Source organism: Zootermopsis nevadensis, unplaced genomic scaffold (genome assembly GCF_977971745.1).
Source record: "Zootermopsis nevadensis isolate Lab colony 2312 unplaced genomic scaffold, Znev_1.0 Znev_ptg000027l, whole genome shotgun sequence".
Classification (NCBI taxonomy): domain Eukaryota; kingdom Metazoa; phylum Arthropoda; class Insecta; order Blattodea; family Termopsidae; genus Zootermopsis; species Zootermopsis nevadensis.
Genome location: NW_028259159.1, coordinates 1,572,259 through 1,598,035, shown reverse-complemented (window position 1 = coordinate 1,598,035; position 25,777 = coordinate 1,572,259). Strand labels below are relative to the sequence as shown.

General features: G+C 40.0%; 2 long non-coding RNA genes across 3 annotated transcripts in view; one reads left to right on the top strand and one right to left on the bottom strand.

The window, feature by feature from the left end:
- The window catches only part of LOC110828559 (uncharacterized), a 33,244-nt gene extending 8,818 nt beyond the window's left edge, over positions 1–24,426 (top strand). The window contains exons 2-4 of the long non-coding RNA XR_002542713.2: positions 4,190–4,217; positions 14,759–14,826; positions 23,941–24,426. This is a non-coding gene — a long non-coding RNA (uncharacterized LOC110828559). The remainder of the gene's footprint in view (positions 1–4,189; positions 4,218–14,758; positions 14,827–23,940) is intronic.
- Positions 14,529–25,777, bottom strand: part of LOC147872447 (uncharacterized) — a 52,936-nt gene continuing 41,687 nt past the window's right edge. For both annotated transcript variants that reach the window (XR_015537304.1, XR_015537303.1), the window contains exon 3: positions 14,529–14,792. This is a non-coding gene — a long non-coding RNA (uncharacterized LOC147872447). The remainder of the gene's footprint in view (positions 14,793–25,777) is intronic.

Below are 25,777 nucleotides of genomic sequence, written 5' to 3'. Positions count from 1 at the left end.
GATCAACACTGCCGGCATCATCATCGTGATTATGATGACAACAATGATCATTTTCGCGTTGAAAGTATCAGTATCGTCCAAAATCTCTTCTGAGTTCTTTCTTCTTCAGTACAACGTGACGCATTCGTTCAGAAATTCAGAAGGCTAGCGCAGTGCGTAGGGCGGGTGACCTTGAGTCGTATGAAAATCTCAGTACCGACACTTCTATAATGTGTTATCCCTTTGGACGAGTAATGGTTAACATAAGACAGATGAAAGAGATGATTATTTCAATAGACGGGCATGCAGCATGCACGGCAGAGATTAAAAATGCACGCAAAATTCTAGTGGAAACGCCTGAAGGGAAAAGACCACTAGAGAGAAATATACGGGGTTGGGAGGAAATGTTAGTGGCATGAATGTTTTGAATAACATTTTTATAATGCTCTTAAATGCTAAGATTTCCGCCTGACTAATACTTCCTGCTCATAAGAATTTCACAATTCATAGCAGTCAGATGTTATCTAGACAGTTTTAAACTAATGAAAAAAATATGCCAGTTTCTACATGTGTCATGCGTCTGAATACCAACCAAACTGACAGACGAAGTTTCCAGTGGAATCTTAAGGAAAACTCAGTAAAGTGTGCTGAAACCCACGATTCTTCTGACACGAATACATGTCGATTATTATGTGTCTTAATCCTTCACCGAAGACAGAATCACTTCTTCGTAGAATGCAAGAAAGGAAAGGAAAATAAGAGAAAAAATGAATGAAAGAAAAGTTTAATAGGCACATATATATATATATCTGTATATACCTCACGGTATCGACCACCGTTGACAGAATTGCATTGCACTGTTGTAAAATATGATGTAATTTCTTATATCGTAAACAGGGCTGTATCTTAAACCGAATATCCACACACAGCAGCTTGTGTTCTGGAGCTGGTAGGCTATCTGACGAAACAAATCACAGGCCTGAGGTATGGTAGCGATGTTTTGTACGGCGAGGGTGGCATATGGTTGCGTAATTATTGTTTAATTTCTCATCATTGGTGATGGAGGCAGTATGCACCTCTGAAACGTCGAGTCAGTATCTACCAGACTACATAGCGAAACATCCCAGAAGATAACTGTGCGGACCTGAAACCTAACCATATCGATTGTTGTCCTCTAGGTTGTGATGTGGTCTTATAGGAGGTTAATCCGTATAACGTTTCGGAAGAACATCACGTCCATGTTTGGCCCCGAAGGGCTTCAGAGACGGTATGTACGTGGCGGCGAATTTAAGCATGCCAATGACATGAATAGAAACCCAGCTTCAATGAATGGGGATATCGAGATTTAGTTGAGACGTGCAAAATCACAAATCTGAAGATCTGAGAAAATAACATGATGGAGTGAAATCGCGAATATCCTTCGATACGCGGTTTGCTGTCTGTTATTAGCAGGTTCAGTTTTATAGTTACGACAGGTTGAAGGCCACTTCTACACAATTTTCCGAGATCCATAGGGATCTCTGGATTGGTCCAAGCTCCCACCCATCACTTTCTTCTCCTTTATCCACAACCACTTCTCTCGCCCACGCCCCTGTTAACACCATGGCGTCTGCGCGCAAGTGTTACAAAGCAACAAGGCAAAATGTCAAAATATACGAGGCCACGAACGTTATGAACACCCCCACCTTCAGTAAGAAATAAAGCACTTGACGTGGTGAAGCTCTGCTGGTCGATGACGCTCGGAGCAAGGGACGTCATCTAATTTTAATTTACCAAACGATGGGGTTAATTCGGTTTCTTGCTTGTCATTGAAGACCAGTGGTCACTTATGCACGATCTGCTTTAAGAATCAGTGAAGCTGTATTTTGTATTTATGGGTTTCAAATGGTTCTGTGTGAACAGATATTATTTACTGGAACAGCGTTAACCAGACTGATCTTTTAAATCTATCAAGACGAGCGGGCATTGCTTGGGAACTTAATAACAATAAAATGCTTCTTGTTCCGCCAGAAATAAAGTGTATTGTCATTTTTCTCTTACATTTTCCTTTGCTCCTGCTCTTATACTACCCTTCGTAACCATTTCGCTCTATTTTGCTTCAGAAGGTTAAGATTCAATCGCTTGTTTTTCCTTCCTGGCTGTGCCGAGTAAAAAAGGCATTTGGGGTGAGTGGAGGTATAGCTCCTCTCTTCCTTGACCTCGGCACTAGATGGGGGTGAGTGGTTGGCATCACGCATCGGCCAGCTTTACCCCCGGGAAAGGACCCCGGTACCCATAGTAGAGGAGGCTGGGTGGGCCCCACAGCCGGTCTGGACGCAGAGGCTAGAGGAAAAATCCTCTGCCCCCGTCGGGGATCAAACCCCGGTCGTCTAGCCCGTAGCTAGTCACTATACTGACTGAGCTATCCCGGCTCACGGCTGTGCCGAATAGTGTCAAGTTTTTGAGGTCACATAACGAATAAGCAACAACTGGTTTTACAATAAGGGGTAATAAAGGCTAACTATTATTCTCAAAGCCAGCCGCTAGTTTGTTGATACATACACAGACTGAACTTTGAGTGGATCTATTCGCTACGTTCTGCGTAGCTTGATATACATAACATGGAAAACTTTTATCGAATTTGTAAAGAGACGTAAACATAATGAGGAATTAAGACAGGAATTACGTTTACCCTCGCTGGAGTCTACAATCAGTAAATACCACAAGACGACTGTCTTCTGGGATGTTGGAGTCAGTAAGCTCATCTAAAAGTTGGTCAACATCCCAGAAGATGTCATCTTCATACTCGACGCCCTGAGAAGCTGAAATCTCACTAAATAAACACCAGGAAAAATTATGTTATCACGCTGGAAAAACGAAGGAAACCCGAATCCAAAAATGACGCTGAACTACAGACCACATGGACGACAAAACCTAGGAGCTGCAATGACGGCGCGACAACATTTCGCACTGGAACCGGGACCGACCGAATGGCTAAGGCGACTTGCTGCTGGTTGTTCTTTGCGTTCAGTGTACGTAGTAGCTACGTAAATTGCAAAGCGGCGTCATGGCGTCGGCTGGGTTGCATCAAACAGACGTACAGGGGTTAACTTTACGACAGGTACACACGCCATGGGGTCACACCAGCGACGGGCGTCCTTGTTACAAGTGGCAGGGGGCACCGACCTCCAGTTCCCCTCCCCGAATCCACTTTCCCCATCACACAAAGCAGTACGTTTCTTTGTAAAGTGCCCAGAACTTGCTTTTCATAAACATATTCAAATGCTGGAATAGTACCTTGACGTTTTCTTTGTTGTTCATTAATTGTCTTACATGGTTGCAGGGGCGTCGTTAAATATTTCAAGAATTAATCAATTAGCAATCAGTTTTTCTAAATATAAGGTTCCTTTCCGAAAGCTAAGATGCTGACACATCAAGAATTTTACGAGACAAAAGTCACATGTTACTGTACGACGTAGTGGTTAACATTGAGCCCTGAGCTCATTCTATCCCAGAGGTCTCAGAGGACCGATGCCAGAGCATCACTAAACGAAATGCAAAAATGGCATGCGTCCTCTATAAACTGGTGAGTTTATGTACAGTCAAATTATGAATTTCGCTGTGGCATTTTATGGTGAATCCTGCCTTAGTAGAGTCCAGAGAAGGAAGAGATGGTTGATGCTTCTGTACGGAATGTAGCTGAAGGAGAAGCGGGACAGCTGACTTCTTGGTTGCCCGAATGGGAGCCAACCGCTTTATCTCGCGTGGCTACAGTGTAGCCGTCGTTCAAGGCAGGGATAGGCTATAATTCGGATGACCTTCAGTGGCGTGACCGTCCTAACCAATTTCATTTAAATCTTCCAACTCATATATTATTAGTGGAGATGGTTAATTGGTTCTCAAGTTATTTAACAACGATGTTTGAACTGCAGATGTTCCGTTCTTCCATCAATATTTTCCGACTCAAATTTTGTATGTATTTCGAATTTCTCCCATGAGTGCCACGTGCTCTGCTTTCATCATCCATAAGTTGATCAGTAATACCTGGCACAGGGAGAACAAATTATGAAGCCCCTCATTATGTCATTTTCTCTATGCTGTTATTTGATTCCCTCTTATGTTCGATGCAAATATTCTTAACACCCTTGTTCGCATTTACCCTCCATCTGTGCTATTTGGTAATAGTTTCTTGTTTCGTGTTAACTAATCCACGCACTCTTTTCATTTCTAGATGATTCTGAAGATCATGGGACTTTGGGGTGAGTTTTCAAACAATTACTAACTTTTACTGAAGTAATATGTGTTTAGGAAAATAAAAAAATAACATGGCGGCTGCAAGGATAATAACTAATGTACCGAATCGTTGTCACTAAATTTCTCAAACGTATAAACTGACATCTTACAAATATGGTCACTAGTAGCACGACTGGGCTTAAAACTTACAATACCCTAAATTGTGAAGATTTCTGTCTTCTGGGTTGTTGCGCTGTGTAGTCTGCTAGACGTTAACCAACGTTTCAGAGGTCATACTGCCTCCGTCATCAGGGCAGTATGACCTCTGAAACGTTGGTTAACCCAGAAGACAGAAATCTTCATACTTGCCGCTGTGAAAACCTCAAATCTTACCCTAAATTGTACTTATATCTTATATACCGAAAAGGACCATTGGTTATCTATGTGACAGAGCTGCTGTCTGGATGATGAATGGAATGGTGGCGTTGTCAGTTCTGTTTCTCGCCTCATTACCATTCGCCATGGCAGATGAGAAGATGCAGGGTACTCTGGAATGCTCAGCCAGTAAAGAAATTGCCCACCTTTGGTGGAAAAGTGAGATACCAGGTTTCACATCCATAACTTTGTTATTTTACCATAAACCGATCATTATCTATGGCTTTCCCATCTCACACAGACGACTGTGGAAGGATACATACAATTATTTACCATTATTAGTTCAGATTTGAAAACAAAATGTTTCCTGTCTATTTATAGCGATGTTCAGTTAGATCCCGCAATCCAGGGACGTGTCTGGCACGTGAACGGTTGTTTGTTCCCAGACATTTTTGTGCTTGGGGCAAGTTCAAAGACCTGTTACCCTCCTTTCTCCTCCGCAGGACCCAGAACTAAAACTGCGAAAGCAACTTTGTGACATTTATGTACAGTATTTATATTTCCAGCCAAATGGATCGTTCAAATGTGGCACATGTCACAATTCTCACTAATTATTCAACGTAAGTTTATTTGCTGACTGCGGGCAAGCCTTACTAGCTCAGGTAAATTACTTCTTCCGAGTTCGAAAATTTTGCGAGCCACGAACCCGCGTATGGTGTAATTCCGAGGTCATGAGTTCGTGGAGCTTTACTCCGCTCTCCCATATTTCTTTATGGCGTGACACATGAGTACTTTATCTATTAGCTTACTCCTTTATCGTGACTGGGGTCAATGAGCCCGCTCAGCGTCTGCTCTCGCCTGTAGTACCAAGACCGTGTTCGATACAAACTCGCACGTTCAAGTTGAAGTGCCCTCTAAACGCGTACAGCTTCCATTCTCGGTTGCCTAGGCAATGATTCCATTGGGCCGACCCGTAAAAACAATTTAAGGTCCCCCCCAAGAACAATCTGTGGAATCTAATTTCCTAAACTGGTGTAACCGAAGCTTATTTCGGAGATCCTGTTTCAGGATATATTTACATGGTGTGTGCAAAGCACTAATGTCAGGTATGTAAAATTTGATACCTTCACGATAACCTGTGTGAAAATGGCGTTGTAACGTTTCGGAGACTATCTGTGCCTCCATCATCATAGTTGATGTCGACCCTCATAATGGAAGTAGAGACAGTCTCCGAAACGTTGTACCACACTGCCATTTTCACACGGCTTATCGCCCGAGAACACTTCATTGCTGTCGTTGGTAACAAAATGTTTTTGGTCTGACGCATATTTCATCAGAATTTATGGGCTGGATTTTTAAAACACATTGTAGCCTACATTTTCGCTCAGACAACGACAGATTGTGTGGTGAAAGTGAAATTTTAGATGCCTGTAATTTATTGTAAACTTAGGTCTCTCTTATATTTTCATTCATTTAAATAACGTGTGCAACATAATAGTATCATTCCATTTCCTTGTTCAAAAGATACCGCATTCATCACGGATTATTGATTTTACTGCAAACGCGTTAAGACAGCACGGCCAGGTGGCAATATTACGTTTATAAGGGACCACATGTAAGCCTACTCCAATTTTCATCTTCATTCGCTTCGTTTCGTGGGATTTAGGGCTAATAAATCTTCAGCCTGTATGTATGTACCGAAAGACCTTAGACAGGTAGTCAACATTAACAATTACATGATGATCTACCTTATCACAAATTACTGCATCATCGACATACAGCCTTATAACCGTACTTAAATTTGACGATTTACTTTGTTTCAGTCGATATTATTAAAGCTTATCAGTGCAACAAACATATATGCCTGTATCGCCGTCATCATATTGTTATCTTTGTGATTATACGAGTGGAATAAATTTGTACGAAAGTTATTTGACATTGTTGAGCGATCAGTTTTAAATTATTTAACCCCTTTCCTTGTCACTATCGAGATAACTCTATCAGAGAAACCTGCAATTTATTCTTTTATGTCCAAGGAAAGAAATTATAAACGGCCATGGTAGTATATAAACAGCGTAGACTTCTGTTATGGGGTTATGTCACATATTATCTCGTTAAGTAACCTTTAGAAACAACAAACATGTAATGTAATGGAAGGTTAATCACGTCATACTATCATGTATTTAAATGAAAACATTTGCTGAGACACAAAACATAACATGTCGAAGGGTCACAAAAGTGAGTTACAAAGTTCACAAAAACATGGCGTTTTAGATAACAAGAACAAACAACAACGACAAAAGTACAGATGCCTATGTTATCATTCGAAGTTAAGAGCAGTACATAGTGTTACGTGGATGTCGATCGCTGACGACGATTTCACGTGTCTTGGGCATCATTAGACAGAAAATTATAGATATTAGATTATAAAATTCATTTTCCTCACCTTATTGAAACTATTTCAAATGATGTTCAAATTAACCCTTAGTATTATTCATAGTAGGGAATTGTCTGTAGTGGCATTATGCTCATACTAAGTTTCATGAATGTCCATAAATTAGTTCATATATCTGTAGGACAGGCACACAGATACATGGATAATTTGATACTGTAGGCTTGTCTTTCTATATGAAGTGAAAAGACAGACTGAAAAGGATAGCTGAATGTTATCACATGTTTCGCAAACACAACGGCTCTCAGGAATATCAAAGTGGTCTCAAATAAAGTGGGATCGTTGTGTAGTACAACTGGTAAGATAGGGGATATTCTCTTATCTACATCCATTATTAATGTATTTGTGAAGTGGCAGCGCCTAGCCACAGAGCTGTGCAGCGAACTAACAGAACTGAATTTTGATCGAAATTTGGCTGCATGAATCTCCTCTATTAAAAGTGAGTAGTTTGCGATTTCAACATACATGGTTACCCAATCACAAATTATTGTTACAAAATATCATTTTCTGTTAAGCCGTAACCGTGAGGAGCTACTACAAGGCGAAACACTTAAAATTGGGGGGGGGGGGGGGGGGTTGAGGTTTTTTTAAAAAATGTTTAAGACAACTGGCACAAATACAGAAATCTGAATCCAACCAAACAACAAAGAAATTGCCGGGCATGAATTGGCAAGTATGAAATACGCACACATCCATGCAATATGCGAGATTCGAACATATGAATGGATGAGTCAGTTTTTCCATAATTTGTATACGAAACTGTCGATTAATAGTGCGCTAAACTATGAGGAACATTAACACATAGTCATAAGAATTCATGGACCTGGCACCGAATAAGATGGCGACATCGCAATGAACTTGTCAGGAACCATTTACAAGCTATTTTAAAGTACAACAAAATAACACAAAACCTCTCAAGACTGCCGGTCTCCAGGCCACGATTCGAACCTGGGACCTCTGAAATGTGAAGTATCGTCTGATTCAATAATCATCAATTATAAGCCCTGGTATTTACGTATGTGATTCGAGATGCAGATAGATCCATGCAAACAAAATATTTAGCCCGTGCATTGCGTGTGACTGTACGAGAAGCCCAAGTAAATAATAGTTGTATCCTGTCTCATTGCCACTGTCTTCATATGTTGGGTGAAGCATTTGCTTAGTAAATTGGCTTGTACACTCTGAGCAGCAAAAATCAAGCGTTAGAAACCGGAAAGCGTACAGCTGGCGTCGTAATTCCAATGTACTTCATTTTAGTTGCACAGAGTGTACATTCAGTGTCTTAACGTCCCTGCCTCGTTTCTGTAGACCTCTATAAATCGAGCAGAAACTGACACAAGATACAGAATGCAGGTTCGTCTGAATATTCAGTAAAGAGAAAAGAATATTGTTGTTAATGATAAGTAGGTAAGGGTCTGGAAGGAGCCCGCCTTAACCTGCTACTACTATCCTGACATTCTTCTGTATAGACTGAGGAAAACCAAGAAAGTCATAACCGCCGTCCTGACTGATATTTTTCGTGTTTTTCTCTCAGCATCTGCAGGCAAATGCCAGGATACTGCATCAAATCAGAGCGCGATCGCTTCCTGCCACATCCTTTCCAATTCATTGTTCAATAATCGTCCTTCTAAATAAACTAGAGTAACTGTTACTGTGGTTGTGTCACCGCGAGGCATGAGGCGGCCATCGAGGAGTGAGTTCTTACCGCTGAGGGTTGCTGTGTGTTGCTTGTTGGCTTCGCTTGTTGGAACAAGAGGGGCAATGCATGTGAGGTCTATTGATTTACTAATGAATCTCCGCTTCACAACATAGCGGAGCTTAGTGTCGCCACACTCCTAACGGCTTGCTATTTAAAAACCATCAACACGTCTATTTGCGATTTTTAAATCTGATTAATATTTAATGACTTTGTACGGGCAATAAACCCTGGCTGTGGACAGCAAACCATAGCATTTTTATTGTTGCCATAAAACAAGGATGCCAGCCAGAGTAAAGGCTCTTGGAGTGTGCCACGCTCTGATATAGGTTTCTATTTGAACTGCAGCTGGACAGAGTCTCTAGCCTATTTTCCTTGTGTCAGGCTTTGTGGAAAGGAAACGTGCCCATGCTACAGTTTTACTTCACGCTACTGAAGCCGAGGCCCACCTAGAATGAGATATTGATTAGTAACTGCGGTTTCTAGTTATGTACGTCAGTTCCTATTCACATCAGTAACAGTTTTCATCTCCTAGTGCAGAAGGTATGCAGGTGGAGTGAATAAACATATTAGTCCTTGCGATTGCCAGCAATCCCCATCATCGACTCAGATGTAAATTCACGTCACAATTCCTATATTTAGCATACACAAAAACGCACTTATTTTAGACACGACCTAACATGAAATTAAAAAGAATGGAGTTCTGAAAAGAACTTATGACGTCTCCTTCTCTTTATATGCTTCTACCTGTTAGGCTAGGAGTTATGCATAAATATATAGGCCTAACTCAGTGATCTTTGTTTATAATGATCATTAGTAAATATAGAGTCCCTTTAAGTCAAAGTTGACCACCGCCATATTTGTAACTTTTAACGACACAGGTTTTACATAAAATGTGTAGTTGGATTATAATGTCTCCATATGAAATTTAACGTTTACAGATGCAATGGTTCATTAATTATGAAAACTGAAAAATGAAGCTTTAATTTCTGATAGCCGCCATGTTGTTACAGAAGGGAGTACGCGTTAACGACGGTCTTAACAACACGAAATTTCAGTGACTTTAGTATTACGCCCACCTCACAATTTCGTTATGTCGGTATTATCAATAGAATGGAAGTAGAAGGAGCGAAGGCGGGATAGTATTCAGTTATGTGACTTCGCCGTTAAGGTTTGTGAAACTGTAACAAATACCTGCAGTGGCACCACAAAGCAAAATCAAAGTTTTATTGAAACCTGAAAAAATACTACAAAATTTCTAATACTCAATATTGAAATTGGTCTGATTTTTCTCATTCTTTATGTTGCATGTTGGGGCGTCATTTAAATTATCTTGATTGAATCAATATAGACCCTAAAGTAGACTAACAATACGGACATCTGTCTCCTAATGCCTGAATAAAAACTCTCAGGTTACCTGAAGAATTAAAGATAAATATAGCCTTGACAGCCAACAGAATAAACATGGCATCAAAAGGTGCGTAGTTTCAGCCAGCAACTCAATGCCATGAAGATGGCGTCTGCATATCTTGCTGGCATTAAATAGCAGTTAGAAGCTGAAGAGTCATAAAATCGTATGAATCCATTCGGGATGTTATTGCTGGAAAATGTTTCTTCGAGCAAAGTATTCCGTAAGGGACATTTGATGCACGTTCTACCACTAGTTTCGATACAAAGTTAAATTTCTCTGTTTCGTAGAAGATGCTGACGTATTCTCCTTCCCTTATACTTCACGCACGACTTGGCTATAAATCAGCGGTCTTTAGCAACCCTAGTACATGAATATATTGAGGCGATTCGTACATAATTTTAAAAACTAAAACCGGAAATTAAATGTAATTATGCTCGACTTGTTTTCATCTCACGAATAATTTCAGTCGCTAAATTGTTGTGACTAAATTATAACTTTTTGTGAAGGTTGTGTTCCATTGCCTGAACATGGCATCCCTCCACATTTGTTGTTTTTTCATTGATAAAAATAAGCCGATAGAATTAGCTGTGCACATAGGCAAAGCGTGTCTAAATCGTAACTCATTTGGTACATGCATTTAGCGTTTTCCTGTTATCTCTCTCACAGGCTCAGTATTCTTCTCATCACTTTGTTTTCTTCATTATTCTCTGAGAGAGGCCAAGTTTTAAACTGTTGTGTTACAAATTATAATCCTCTATTTCATATCAAATGGAGAGCACGCAATAAATGTACCATCAATGAACAAGATACCCACTGAAGTTGGCAGTCATGCGTAAATCTATATGAATAACCAGATTGCATCTCTGCTCTCCAAGAGCAGTTTGAGACTGCGGATATAACGTTTTCTTACGTCCTATCCATTTGAAATAAAACAAAATGGTAACACACTGCGCATATACAACACAACCACAGCCCGTGGGAGACAGCTGCAAGTGGGTGAGAATTATGGAGTCATGGTGATGCCCATATGTTGAACACCGGCATTAAAAGGGCGTAACTGACTTAGCATTTCGAAAACTGCTACAGGGTTCTCCAGGGGAAACAAAAAAAACACCAAATAATTTTTGTGTAATTTGTATCATAGGACATGGTACTATAAATTTATGTTTGATCTTCATAAATACGTTAGATAATTTGTCTGACATTAGTGAATGATTTAATGATATCACAATAAGAACATATGAAATAACGCTGGAACTTCAACGCTACCCTGATATTTATTTAATAATTACATCTAGATCAGATATTCGGCGAAATTAGTGTAGACAGTGGATTCCGTGTCTCCCATGTGCACTACATATACCCTTTGATTTAATCACCGTAATAAAATTGGCCAATTGTAGCTGCAAGGTATAAAACTCTTCATTACAAAACTTAAGCCCAGCCTCCCATTATTTAATCATTGTTGGTGGGGTGAACGAACCTCGTAAAAATTTAGAGAAGTCGCAGGCTGCCTACAGTGTCAGTTACGTTCTCCGAGATGCGGTATAAGAGGCGTTCTGCAGACCTGGTCGGTGGTCCAGTGTTATGGCACCTACACACAAGTGATTTCAATGGGAGCCCGGGAGGTACACTTCAGAAGAACCAGGTGTAGCGAGCAGAACCTCTGCAACTTCAGAATGTAGTAGGTTCACAATGAGACGTAAAAAAAAGGCTACATCCAAACTAGTACAGACAACTTTGGAAGTATATGCGGGGATTTGCGTCGTTTATACACTGGAAACATTGACTTGTTGACGATACAAATCCAGTGTTACAAAATTTATCATATTTTAGACATGTCACATCATTTAGTTATAATACATTTTGTTAAATATTCATCACACGCTAAAAAGGAAATCGACAAAAGTTTGATTCGAGAGTCATACAACGCAGAGGCTAGATTAAACTTATAACAATCTTCATAGAACAGAAGTCTTCCTGAGAAGCTAATATGTGCTCAGATGTTCAATAAATATCGTGCGTTTTATGGCACAAGAATATGATTTACCATACTTACAAGAAACCGACACTAGACTCTATGATGAGACCGACGAGTCCAGTTAGCACCTTCATCCTGATTCATATTAATATTATCCCCCCATCTGGCTCTCCCAAGTGATTTATACCCTTCAGACACTTTGATTTTTTAACGTGAGACCAAGTTTCACACCTACACAAATCTTTCGACATTTAAAACGATCACAATCTTTGTTGTCTCCAATCAGAACAGAGAAACCAGAGACCATGGCTCACAGTAAATGTATCGCTATTGTAGCGTATACCTCAGAAGCTAGTCACGCCAGCCTGTGTTCAAGCCAACAGTTTTGCGAATAATGTCAGTGGCATGTGAACAGACCTTCATTCTACCACATGTGGGCGAATCTTATCCACAACTAAAATAGCACCCAACACATTCAACATTTCAAGGTGAATTGTAATATGGTTACCGTTCGCCGTTAAATAAAGTAAACACGGGTCTGTGGGCATACGTGCGTCATATGTGAGAGTTTATGGGATCGAGTTGCCGAGTCCTGCAATTATATGCCTTCAGACCTGAGCTGACCCCGACTTTAAACCACAAACCATAGTACAGAGTGATCATTTTGTTCGTCCCCTTTTAAAATTTAAACAATTTCGTGTAAAAGAGAACGATGAACATGGCGTTCAGATTCGACAATCTGTCGTCTGTCACCGCGTACGTTGTCTCAAAGATCGTTTGAAAGGATGACCAGCACGATGAAGCATGTTCGAAGACGCTGCCTGCAGCGTGACGAGTGTGATCCTGTACCATGGGTTCACAATAAAATGATCACTCTGTATAAATGTAATTTATTCAGTACGTACGTATTATGCTGGAATCTTAAACTCAAGCCAACGGTGAAGATTGTTGAAATCTTAGTTTTAAATATAATACCCATATGGTCCATGTTTCAAAGTGGGCCCATTTTTACGACGACATTTAAGGTAACTACTTTAGAAGCCACGGACGACGTAAAGGAAAAGCATTCCGGTAGTTTTATCCTAGAGAATGGTGGTGAGTCGGGCTCCAGAGCCGGTCTGGACGTCGTGGCAAGAAATCAAATTTCTGCCCCTACCCAGAATCGAATTCTGACCATCAAACAATAATCGCTTTATGAACTTTCCCGGCTTATAATTTACGTTGAGTGTATTAAAGGAACACATTTTTATTTCCAAAGACAAAGTACTAAGATTCATTAAGCTGTTGGGTGGAGATGTCGTAAAATAAAACTGATAACACCTTCAGTATGCTTACATCTGGCATTTCTTCACTGTTCATTAACGCACCTGGCAGCCGCCTTGTCCATAATGCACTGCGTGGGATTGCTTGTTTTTGATACATTAATATCACAGTGCCACGAGACTGCTCTAACCATTTTCTGCCATCGCACAAAAGAATGCCATATGTATGCATACGAACATGTGTTTCCAGCGATCATAAATACGAAAGTAAGTATTATCTTTATCTTGTCATAATGACCCAGAAAGACCGGTTTTTATCACACTTTAAAACACGACACATTTTAAGGCTTTGGGTACAGCTGTGTAGGGAATTTTCACGAATGTAAGCTCGTCTTGTTTACAAGTCACATACCAAGCAAAAATCAGGAATCCCATTCGCTAGAAATAGATGTGTTATTTCATCATTGCTAGCCGGCTTGGTGTTTAAAACAAAGTGGCAACCACGTGTACAGTCAACTAAACATTCAGTTACTCGATATTCTGCCCACAGAATGCATTCCTGTTTCCTTCCCATATCAGAATAGTTGTTGTTTTCCGAAACGCCATTAATCGACAACTATTCTTCGCAATAGAGGTGCAGTGAAATAGAAACTGAATTTGTTTAAATATTAATTAGACTACAGTTCAAGCTTTTAAAATGGCAACTTACTGCGAAGGCTTTGTTAGTTACAGACAGTTCACGCCCTCGTTGTCTTGTTCCTCCAAGATCTGTTTTAATATTAATTTATCCAACCATTTATGACTGGGGTAGGAATTGAATGTTTAAATATTAGACGAGCTTCGACCTCAAAAGGTTAATAATTTTTTATGAATTCTGCTTTTGGTTGTTATAATAAAGAATGAAACTCTAGTGTTAATATGGCGGTAAATCTATACGCGTTGAACATTGGATGTATGTGTCATCCATGGCTTTAACTTATTACGCAGCGCCTGTGACTTCAGGCTTCGATGACTAGTGCTGTGGGCAAAAGGCCAACATCTAGCTTAATACAAACAAGTAAATCAGGAAGAAGCGACGGTTAACACGACAACGAACCGCAACAGATTTAGGGAATGATAACTTGAAAAGGTGGACAAAAATAAATAAGTTACTAAGGAGAAAAGTTTTTTGAATTTAATAAAACAATTTACAAGAGATCATGAATGCCAATTTTGGACATTTTTCAAGTGTATGTATACAAAGATATCTACGCTAATATCTTCGCAGTGAAGAGCCCAAACATCGGCTAAATGAGACTTCTGCTGGACTCTGCCCAGACGTGCTCCAGCATGCATGTATTTATCATTGCATCACTAGTCTCCTGACTGACATGTCTGCTTATTTTCACAGGAGACACAAGATGGCTGTGGCTGTTGCAGTTGTTCTGTCAAGAATAATTAAAGCTGCTGCGGTAAATGGTGAGGAAACTATACAAATATTTATCACAATTATGCTTTTCTCGCTTCATGGCGCCGGTTCAGCAGTATATCTCAACCAAGGCAAATAGTCAGGTGGCGAGAAACGGAACTATTTATTCAACATTACGTGTTGCTATGCGACCTCACCATTCTCCAGACTTCAGCGCCCTCACCAACTAGATAACCACTGGCCTTCGTCGGTTTAGACCAATGACTGACTTCTCGTGTACATGCAAAGTCTCCAGGTCTAACAAGATGTTTAGATAATGAAGACCCTTGCATTCTCGAGTTGTTAAGGTTCGCCGAGTTTGATCTCTGTGTATGCCAAAAGGCCGCATTGATGATCACTCACGCTTAACCCCTGGTTATCACAAAGTACATTCTTGTTGTTACCATGACAAAAATAATTCAACAATATGAGATGATAACATTCCTTTTCTGTTCCACGTATGATCTTGAAAAGATACACTCTTTTTTAAACACAGGGCAAAGTCCTACTTGAAAAGGTGATAATCACTCAGTTTGTCAGCAAAATTTCTGGTCTTATATTAAACGCGAATGTTCATTACCATGTTTACAGAAGTCTACGGGTGGTTTCTGTACTGAGCCAGCTAAATCCGATCCACACACACACGCTGTTTCCTTAAGCTCCAGTTTAATATTATCCTTCCTTGTACGCCTAAGTCTCCCAACAGTTCTCTTCCCTTCAGTCAGTGACGAATTTTCTGTAGCCTAATTCGGTATATATGACCGTTTCTTTTCCTTAACTATGGGATGCCAATTGCCAAATTTACAACGAAAAATTAGGTTTGCAATAAGAAGTGACGCCAGCCATCGTTGTTGGACTTATTAAGACGTATGCCTGTGCTTCAGTCCCGCGTTTTTAGACATCCTTCGAGCCAGAAAGCTTGTGTGTTGTGAAAGCGACATGAAACGGCACTTGCTTAGTTTGTGAGACAGTTTCTTAAATCTTATTTTTCGGATGAAAATAAACTGCAGTGAGCGGAATCGAAAAGAAATACATGTCTTTCGCCGGTATATCTCTTTGTACTTAGTTTGTGATATTCGGGGTGGAAACGTAAAGTAGGCCTAACAGAAAAAAATTCACAAAAGTTTATTGCTTGTAGTCTCCGGTGTCATCAAAAATCTTGTTTGGTGCCAATGATTCACAATCCTTGCGTAAACTTGTTGCTAGTTCACTTCCTTCTAGGAGACGAAATATTCATGGAACGTGGGTATGTTCGTAGTTGTTTTCGGCTTCGATCATTGTTTCCGTCTCTCCCCATCAAGAGAGAGAGAGACAGCGAAATTATTTGAATGATAAAAATTAATTTACGACACGATTTTGATGTGCAGAAGAAGGAAGTTGGCACATAAACATTATGAGGTTTCCTCACGCAAATTCTGTTCCAATCCCTGTTGCATGTTTGCTCTTACTGGGAGACCATTAGTTGGATTAGGATAACAGAAAAAATCGTTACAAGTTTGCGGATGTACAGTCGTGTTAAAAAGCTTCGTTATCAAGGCCCAGGCACATAGACGCAGTACGCTGTAAAATCGAAAGTTTGCTCTCTTCCTTTTGGCGTGTTTATACTATTATTCGCTGTGATTAATGGAACGTATCGGTTGTACGATAAGCGTTTCTGCTTCGTACTTCGGAGATCACGGGCTCGAATTTTTGTGCGGAAACTTGACAATCTTGGCTTATGTTTACATTGGTTCCCTCAATTACGCAGGCAAATGTTGAAATCCTAAATGCCACCCGCCAGCTTTAATATACAAATAGCCTACGTAATTAGGCACGTTGCTAACTCGCTAGCATAAAAATACATATCCCGATTTACAATAATTCTTATGGCATCGTTATGAAAACAAAATATTTCTCATGATCCATACCATTATTTTCTATTTTATTAAGTAACTGCCTTAGTGAAAGCGGCAAGATCTTCGAATATCTATAACCATAAAACATTAAATGACACTCATGTTATTCCCACCTCACAATTTCGCATGGACGACATTTCAGGGCAGGGTGTTACAAAGCATAATCTTCACACACACAATCTGCTCACTAACAGGACTGCGAAAAAGGAAGTTTAAACGAAAATACAAACAAAGAAACATTTGCGACCTAATAATAACGGTATCAGTACTTTAACAAATTGTAATGTGCATAATAAATAGTGACGTCAGAATCACAGGATTATGATTTTTTCTTGTCATAAAATTCGGAAACCATCCCAGCCACTGGCGACAGAATAGTTTCGTAAAGCGACAGGTTTTATTTTCCATTTCAGGGCTGTATACATATCGAAAATTGTTATTCTAATTGATGGAGTAAAAGGAAATTGCCCTTAAATTGAGGAGAGGGTGTACATGTTCTGTAGTCGTCGCGATGGCAGCGAGTCTAGTTGCTAGATTGTATCTTTCAGTAATGCAACAGAACATGCGAGAATGTAAGTAATCACTCTATATCTTTTTCATTTTTAGTTCTCAGAAAAGGCCTTCTGTTCCGAAGTAGCTGGTAAGGGTTCTCCTTGAAAAACATGAGATAAAGTGTTGTGTGTGTGTACTCGAGTTATCTTCTAGTCAGTAGGTAGGCAATGGGTTCGAGATGAACCGACTGGAGCTATCGTTCTCAGGAGGAGACCTGGCAAAGGAAAGAGACGGCAAAGAGAAATATGATCAATCAATCAATCATTCATTCATGACTTTTTAAACGGGAGGAAAGGTTGGGTTTCTACAGAAGCTTTCCTGAAATTCTGTATAACAGGCTGCTTTCGTTTACACCATTTCTGAAGGTAGTAAACAGTTTGTATAAGATAAAGCATGAGAATTTAAAGATAAGATTCTGACCCGTCAATTTGCGCATCCTCTTAGCAAAATACCAGAAAGAGGGCATAAGTAAAACGTATTACTTCGGAAGTTCATTATCAGATGGAAGAGTAATGTATAAAAATTGCAGGCCAACAAGGAATCCTTTTGAACTCTCGAAAAGTTGAAAAAAAATATATTAGAATTCGAATATGCCAAAGCTTATATGTGATTAAGAAGCCTGGGTGAAGTCAATCACAGCTGATGAAGTGAAATTCACCAGACGGATCGCAGAATCAAAACTGCGGATGAACTAAAGATCAAATCGTCATTGAGAAAATGTTTGAACCGCAGAAAGAAATTCATTCTCACAATTGGCAATGCAGAGAGATGGGCTCCCAAAAATAAATGGTGAAGTGCACACGAATGCCGACAAGAAACCGAGGACAAGAGTTGAAGTGGCTGTTGGACGAGTTCAAGAAACTGACCAACTTCCAACAGTTTAATAGTGACGGTGGTTCAGAAAGGACTAGGTAATAAGGCCCACTTCAAGGAACTGTCTTGGCTTTCATTGTCAGTCAAGCACACGCGCAGCATGGTGTTAACTCGTCCTTATCAACTTTGTAATGGACAACGAACACGAATTACTTGTTGCTGTAAGCAATTTTACTCGTGTAAATAATTATTAAAAGTGTATTGAAATCGGCGTGTTATTTGTAACTGTCGTTATTCGTGTGGAATAAATAGTTTACATCCAATGTGACGCAATGATGACACTACATATTTCGGCGTAGGCTATTTTCCGTTACCACCGACAGGCAATTCAAGGTCAGCCGACGTAGGATAAATTCCGAAACGATGCATTTTTCTACGCAAACTGTCAAACTTTTTGGCTGAAAAATTAATTGTAAGGCTTCTGCCATCCCAAGACAGGAAGAAACATGAATAGACACTAAGCAGGAGATTCGAATCTAGTCGTCCCCGTCCGAGCTACAACCCCAGTCTACAGCAGTTTCCTACATTTTACGGTCCTGGCCGTATTAAATTACGATTTAACTTCTGCAGGTATTATTTAGCGATACGGTAGATGAAATTCTTTGAGTAAAGGTTTACTTGAATGGCATTAACGCAATTCGTGCTTTAAGTAAAGCAAGTACACACCACTGACCTTGTGACGTGTTTACTCTCACAGCTGTGATAACAAGACTCCTTCCATGTGTACAAGCTGCTTACAGCTCCCGACAGACACCTTCACACGCAAACAACAATTACAGACCTATGATACATATTTTTCTCATTTGCTTTGCCCGTTTCAGGTCGAAATATTTTCTTCGGCACTTTATTTTCAGGTGCGTGTCTTCGCCCTGTGTGCTCCACCCTCATTGTAAGAGACCACATTTCTTACCATGTAGTAAAAGTTATTATTTTTATGTTTCAGCATTACTGTCATAATCTGAGATAACACCAAATGCATGTAGTAACTGCTAAGTTAGCCTTTTTTGCTGCAGTAATGCCGAAATGATATGTAATATTTAAGATAAATTGTACAACACGAAATGCATGTATATATATTGTATATATTGATAAAACGGTACGAACATGACAGAAATCTAAAAGGGTGGGTGAGACTTTAGGCCTAAAGCTACGTTGCAACCACACTTTCTCATTGGATTTAGATAAGGAATCAAGGAGGAAATATTACTTTAGTTTCCATGCTGTATTTCAGATTAAGTCCTCAGATTTTCACTAAAGAAACTGGTGTATGAAAGGTTAGAATGAAAAAAATACGTATGGTATCTCCACGGGTGGTCACTCACCAACACATTTACAGACGATTAATATTTGACTGGGGAGAGGAGATTATAGTAATGTATTTTATTCGTTACCCTACACAGTACAAGACCGCGACATGCAAGGCCTAGGTAGGTACTCGACTTAATTGCTGAAGTATCTGTGAGATGATAAATATTACTGTAGTTTTCTGCTTGAAGTTATGCCGAACACGTTACTGCATCTGACATGGATAAAATACACAATCGTGGTCATTGCATCCGCAGTACATGAAATTTCATTGCCAATATTAGAATTAGTCAGTTTTGTGTTAATTGCTTGTAGATTATCATACGATTGGTCGAATAATCCGATGATGAGATGAGATAATAATCTTCAGGAAACATTATGTGAGCTGGATCTAACTTGCTCAAGATAGGGCCCAGTTGTAGGCGCTTGTGAAGACGGTAATGAATATAGGGTTCCATAAAATGTGGGAATGTCTTTCTTAGCTTAGCGACTGTTTCCTTTTCAAGAAGGTCTATTGCAGTTTCGGGAATATTAAGTCAGTTACTTGACATACCATTTTAAAATTTACAATATTTTCATGCAGTAAAACCTACAAAGATATTGATTTTTTTGAATGAGATTTTCAATTTTGCTGTCTGTAATTTGGAAAGTCTACAATAAACTAGTTCATGTCTGTTCATGGAGCTGACTGTACCACTGGATGTGATAAGTGGCTGCTGCTGCTGGGATAGAACATCAAGAAGCCATACTCAAGGACTGTGACGCAATTGGCATGTCGTTTGTTTGGTGACCGCTACATTCATACTACTAGATACAATATGGGCCTACTCCGCATTCTAGCTTGCAGCCAATCGGTCTGCCTCGGGGTTACAATTCAAAGATTTAGCTTGTAAGAATTGAGGTCATACATGAACAAATTCATGTTTCCTAAAATGTGTTTTTATTTTATTATTAGTCGCAGTAAACGTGAATATTTGGGTTAATCATCACATTCGTCGGATAATTTTAAGTTCAGAATTGGGCCCAGGGATTGGTTGGGGAACACAATAATGTGGAGTTCCCAGAAGGCGAAAAATTTCTCGAGTCCTTGTCAGTTTCTTAAGCAGGACTCTCTGAAGCACTTCGGTCTTAAACTTGAGGCAGAATGTTTCTTTGAAATGCTGGTATCTACCCAAAAGCCGGAACCCAGAAGAACAACATTCACATCTGCACTGCCATGAAAACCTCAGATCTCATTCGTGTTATGGTGAGGTGCTGTATTGTTATTCTGTGCTTGCAGAATACAGCCGGGTGGCGACTGTGGTATTAGTAAGATGGTAACTTCATACTGACTGCTTAGCACCAATTAGACTTCTTAAGTTACCTTGTACAAAACGCTACTTCTCTGGTAGGAACCGAGTCCGTCTGTTCAAGTGCTAACATTTGTGGCTTGCATATGCGATGATCCCGGAGCCTACAGTCCATCTCGACCAGAACACCAACTATCCTGACTGAAATTTTCGTGGTTTCGCACGCTCCAGGCGAAATCCAGGACAGTACCTTGAGAAACAGGTCACGGCATCTTCTTCCCTAATATTTTTAATGTTAGCGAACGCACTGTATGTAAATTATTTTCAGTTGAGGGGCATTACTTAACGACGCTGTATCCATTACAGTCGTTAGTTAACGTCATATTATCGCCTAATGGTAATATCATTTCTAAAATAGAACATTGTCACCTAGCGTCGTTACGGAGAGCGTGGTCAAACACGGATAACACACATATAGACCCTGGGGAAGGAATACAGAGAAAATAGGGACGGAGACAAAGGTACGTAAGGGATACAGAAAAAGAAGAAAGGGCTGGAGGGATGAAGTTACGAAAGCGATTATCCCCCGCGGATATTTCCCATTAGTATAAATACATTACACTACCAACAACGGTAGTCTGAATAGTTTGAATTGCTTTTTAATTTAACGAGAATAGTGAGATACGTGAAGCTCGGGCTTACGGGGATAAAACGCGTAGAATATTGAAAGCTGGAATATTCTCACTGAAGATGGCAACTACAATGTTTACCGAAACTTTATGTAACTTTCTCAACTCGGTTCATCCTAGAAATCCGACGTTTTACACCAAACACCAACCGCGAAAACCTAAGGACATGAATGTTGTAATATGTAGGCCTGTATTACACCTTCATACAGAGTGGCGCCCCACACTGCCAAATATTAATTTGCTTCATAGATTTCAACAGAGAATAAAAATGTGTTTAATTATAACGAACTTGGTTCATGCGTACAGAAGCAAAAGCAGTTGGGTATAAAGACTGGAGACAGCAGACTGTACAGACTATGAATACGCCAAGCATCTATGAATACCTTTTCTTGAGCTGTGAGTGTGCCTACTCGCATATTACGTACAACACAAATCAGCAGTCAACACAGACTTCCCGATATGCAAGCTGCTGTGGGAACTTCATGTGGTGTATGCCTGTTAACTTTATTTGTTCTGGACAGGAGTCTGATTTATCGACGTCTTAACTGTCTCTGCAGGAGAAACGTTTTGACGCGTGATAGGAATATGAGCTGGATGGAACGACTTGGATTTTTAGAGAACACTATGCCGCTATATTTTATTAATATAATTGATATCCTAGAGTAGGGAGAAGCAGAACATCTTTTTTCTTAACTTTATGAATTATGCAGAGGAATGTTTCAGTATGAAAAATTATGTCATTTCGTTCCACATACCAGAAGCCTAAGTTTATTTAATCGATCTGGGAAGTGCAAGACCATCTGGGCAAGATTCAGTGTCATGTTGAGAGAGACACGGTCTTGCTTTGTACATATGGGGCTTATTATTAAATCACGTGCTATTAAAGATGTCTGTCTTCTGAATTGTTGAGTCGTGTAGTCTCGTAGAAGTTTGCCAACGTTTCAGAGGTACTTGCTGCCTCCATCATCAGGGCGATGAGTGACTCATCCTAATTAGCCTAACAGTGTCAAGTGACAAGTAAAAATTACAAAGCTCGTGTTTTCCTCGAATCATTGCTACCGTGACGAAACATTTTATATATTTATTATTTCTTAAAAATTTGACTCTTTCCGGTCTATAAACTAGAATATAAGTTCTTGCTCGTCTTCTCAGATGAAGCTGAACAAGATTCACAGACGCTAGTTCGGACTGTACTGTATAAGATGATAAGTAGAGGGGAGTCTGGGTGGGAGTGGAGTGCGTATCTTTCGTTCCACACATGTTAGATCACTTCTCTATAAACCACTGGCTTACAGTTTTTATTACGTTGACAGTTTAAATAAGGCCTATAAATAAGAAATGGTTACATTTACGTTTGTATGTAATACGTTACTGTTACAAGCGACCAAAAGGAAATAATAATTTATTGAAAAAATATTAATAACCGTATAGTAGAGGGACATTACATTGGACTTCATTTTGTAAGTTCATGCCGTTTTCTCATACATATGTCTACGGCTCTAAATCATGTTAAATCATATAATAATATTTTAATGTGAAACTTCAGCCCTGAAGATGTCGACATTATTCTTTTCGAAAACTTCTTCATTCGATAATCAAGAACTTGGAAGACACAGGGCACCCCAACACGCATTTCGGTTACGTATTTAATTTAGTCTACTTGATTCAGAAGCCATAATATCATTTCATCCAACTGCTGATAGATTGCAGTATTGAGCACAAATTAATAATTGACTTGAACATGACCCTAAACAGCGCACAGTCCCTAACAAAACGTTCTGCAAAAGAAAGGCCAGAACAAATTAAATTCTAGTCCCAACAACAGCACGCTAAACCTCTACGAGAAGGCTATTATTCTACGTTACGTCCGAGATACGAAATCCTTCGCTCATCGCCCTGGTGATGTAGGTAGTAAGCTTCTCTGAAACGTCGGTCAGTTTGTACCAGACCACAAAACACAACTTTCTAGGTGACGAGGATTTTCGTGTCAGTCACGCAATACAAACTGTTGTATATCTCATTCAAACTCCAAGCCCTAGGTGTAGATGAGAAAACTGGTTCTTAGCGAAATAATATTAGATAATGTGCAATGGATTCATCTGGTGCAGGACAGGATCCGGTGGCGGGCTTTGGTTAATTCGGTGATGAACCTTCGGGTTCCATAAAAGACGGAGAATGTATTGACTGGCTGAGACTGCTCCGTGGAGTTTAGGCTGCTTGCATTGCACTGTTACTGAACGACAAACTTTTCTTCATTCCTTCCCTTCTTTCTTCCTCCCTTCTTCTCTGTCCCTCTTCCATTTTCCTCCATTCCTTTTCTTCTGTATTTCGTCATCGTCTTCCTTCTGTATTTTTCTCCCTCGCTTTACTTTTACTGCTTTCTTCCTTCCAACAAGGAATGAGCCGGCTACATATTGGTTGTCACCCACAACGGATAAGATGGAGGCTGATAGCAACTTAGTGGTGTTATCGTCATGGTCAAGGGTTAGCGTGTAACATTTCTCTTGTTTTTCTGTTTATAGAATGAAGAAACTTCGAGTACCACAAGCTGAGAACTACCTGGTGATGAAAAAGCTCCATCTTGAATGACAGTGAGGAGGAGACAGGTGAGTACGCATCGCGTTCACACACACAAGCTGCCACTCAAGATTGCAAACCAGGTATTTGTCATGGTTACATCCAGAGGTGGAGCATTCGTGTTAGCCGTGTTGGCCGGGCTAACACGAGTTAAATGAACGCACCGGCACTGCATTTGAATTCCTGTTTGCATAATCCATCTCTTCTGTGAACATTCACTTCTTTTAATCTTAACCGACAGTCACCGATCATAGATAACCGTCGACGTTCCAGACTGGCGAATTACTTATTTTCGCTCATTAACAATAATTTACTGTTAAAGGTGGATGCTCTTTTAATGGTCGTTAGAACAACGACGTGTTGCTATGGAGGTCGCTAAGGCATAGCCTTGTTTCAGTCCAAAAGAGAGGAAACGCTTATTCACAGCAGGCAGCGGCAACACGAATGTTAAAACCAGAAACAAGACAAATTGTTTTCGATCCATACTGATAAGATAAATACTGTTTCACTATTAGAAAGTTCAGATAGACAAATTTCTGTCAATGTCAGATGGTCGGTTGTTATCGTCAGGACGCCGCTTGGTGGACTAAGACGTCTCATCAGCAACGACCGTACAAATATATTGACTGCAGAACGTCGCGGCCGAGTGGTTAGCATTCCTGCTTCTTATTTGAGAAGCCCCGGGTTCAAGTCTCGACCCCGAGACCGTCTATCCTAAGGTTGTTCGTAGTTTTCCTCATTCCCTCCAGGAAAGTGCCGCGATAGTTGGTGCCTTAAATCAGACCATGACCGCTTCCTTCCACATCCTTTCCAGTTCATTATTTATAGACCAGCTTATCATCCGACGCTGAGCTACTGATAGCGTCGGAAAATAAACCGAAAATAAGACATGTTGTTCCACTCACAGTGACTAGTAAGAAAGGAGGATGGATGTGTTTGTTAGAAGTTGAATTTCTGTTTTATGCGAGACGTAGACTCAACATACAGATTCATATATCCGTCATGCTAGGAATTTTCCCGGAGGGACTGAGAGAACAACAAAAGACTTCAGCCAGGATCGCCGGTTTCCGAGTCGATATTTAAATACGAGACCTCAAGATATAGAGCATGAATGCTATCCTCTCTGCATTAACGTTTTGTATCGTTCCCTAAGATCTGAAAACAGTATGAAGAACGGGGTTTTTATTACGTTTGTGGTATTTCAGTGTAGGAAGGACAACTGAAACGGTCGTTAAGTTTTCGATCTGTTTTGATTCTCTATTCTAACAGACGCTAGAATTCCACTCCATCTGCTTACAGTCAAGATCATCATAGACTGGGACGTGACTTGCGTTGAACGAACGCACAGAGTGGTACATTTTTTTATCGACTTATCTTCCCTTCGCGTGTTTTGTGAAGCGCTAAGGAGGAGGAGTGGTGAACATGTGGGTAACATAGTAGAAAACTGTAATAAAATGGCGGGTAAACGGCGTTTTAATTCTTGGAGGGGTGCGATTAGTACACTGTGTGCAATAAGTTAGGAAACTATGGATCGGTAGTCAGAACTGTCGCGTTCGTGCTGTGACGGATTCAATATTTTCTTAATCTAACTTTTATTTGATCTCTTTCAATATAACTTACCTTTTATATGAACTCTAAACTCAATAGGTCTAAACAGTATTCAATCTGTAGCTCCAGATATTCCTTCTTAGCCCTAAACCATACACTTACTTCCTCCTCAAATAAAACTTTGTCTCGGTTTTCGTAACGTTACGTCCACGCAGGTGGGGAATCAGACAGGTC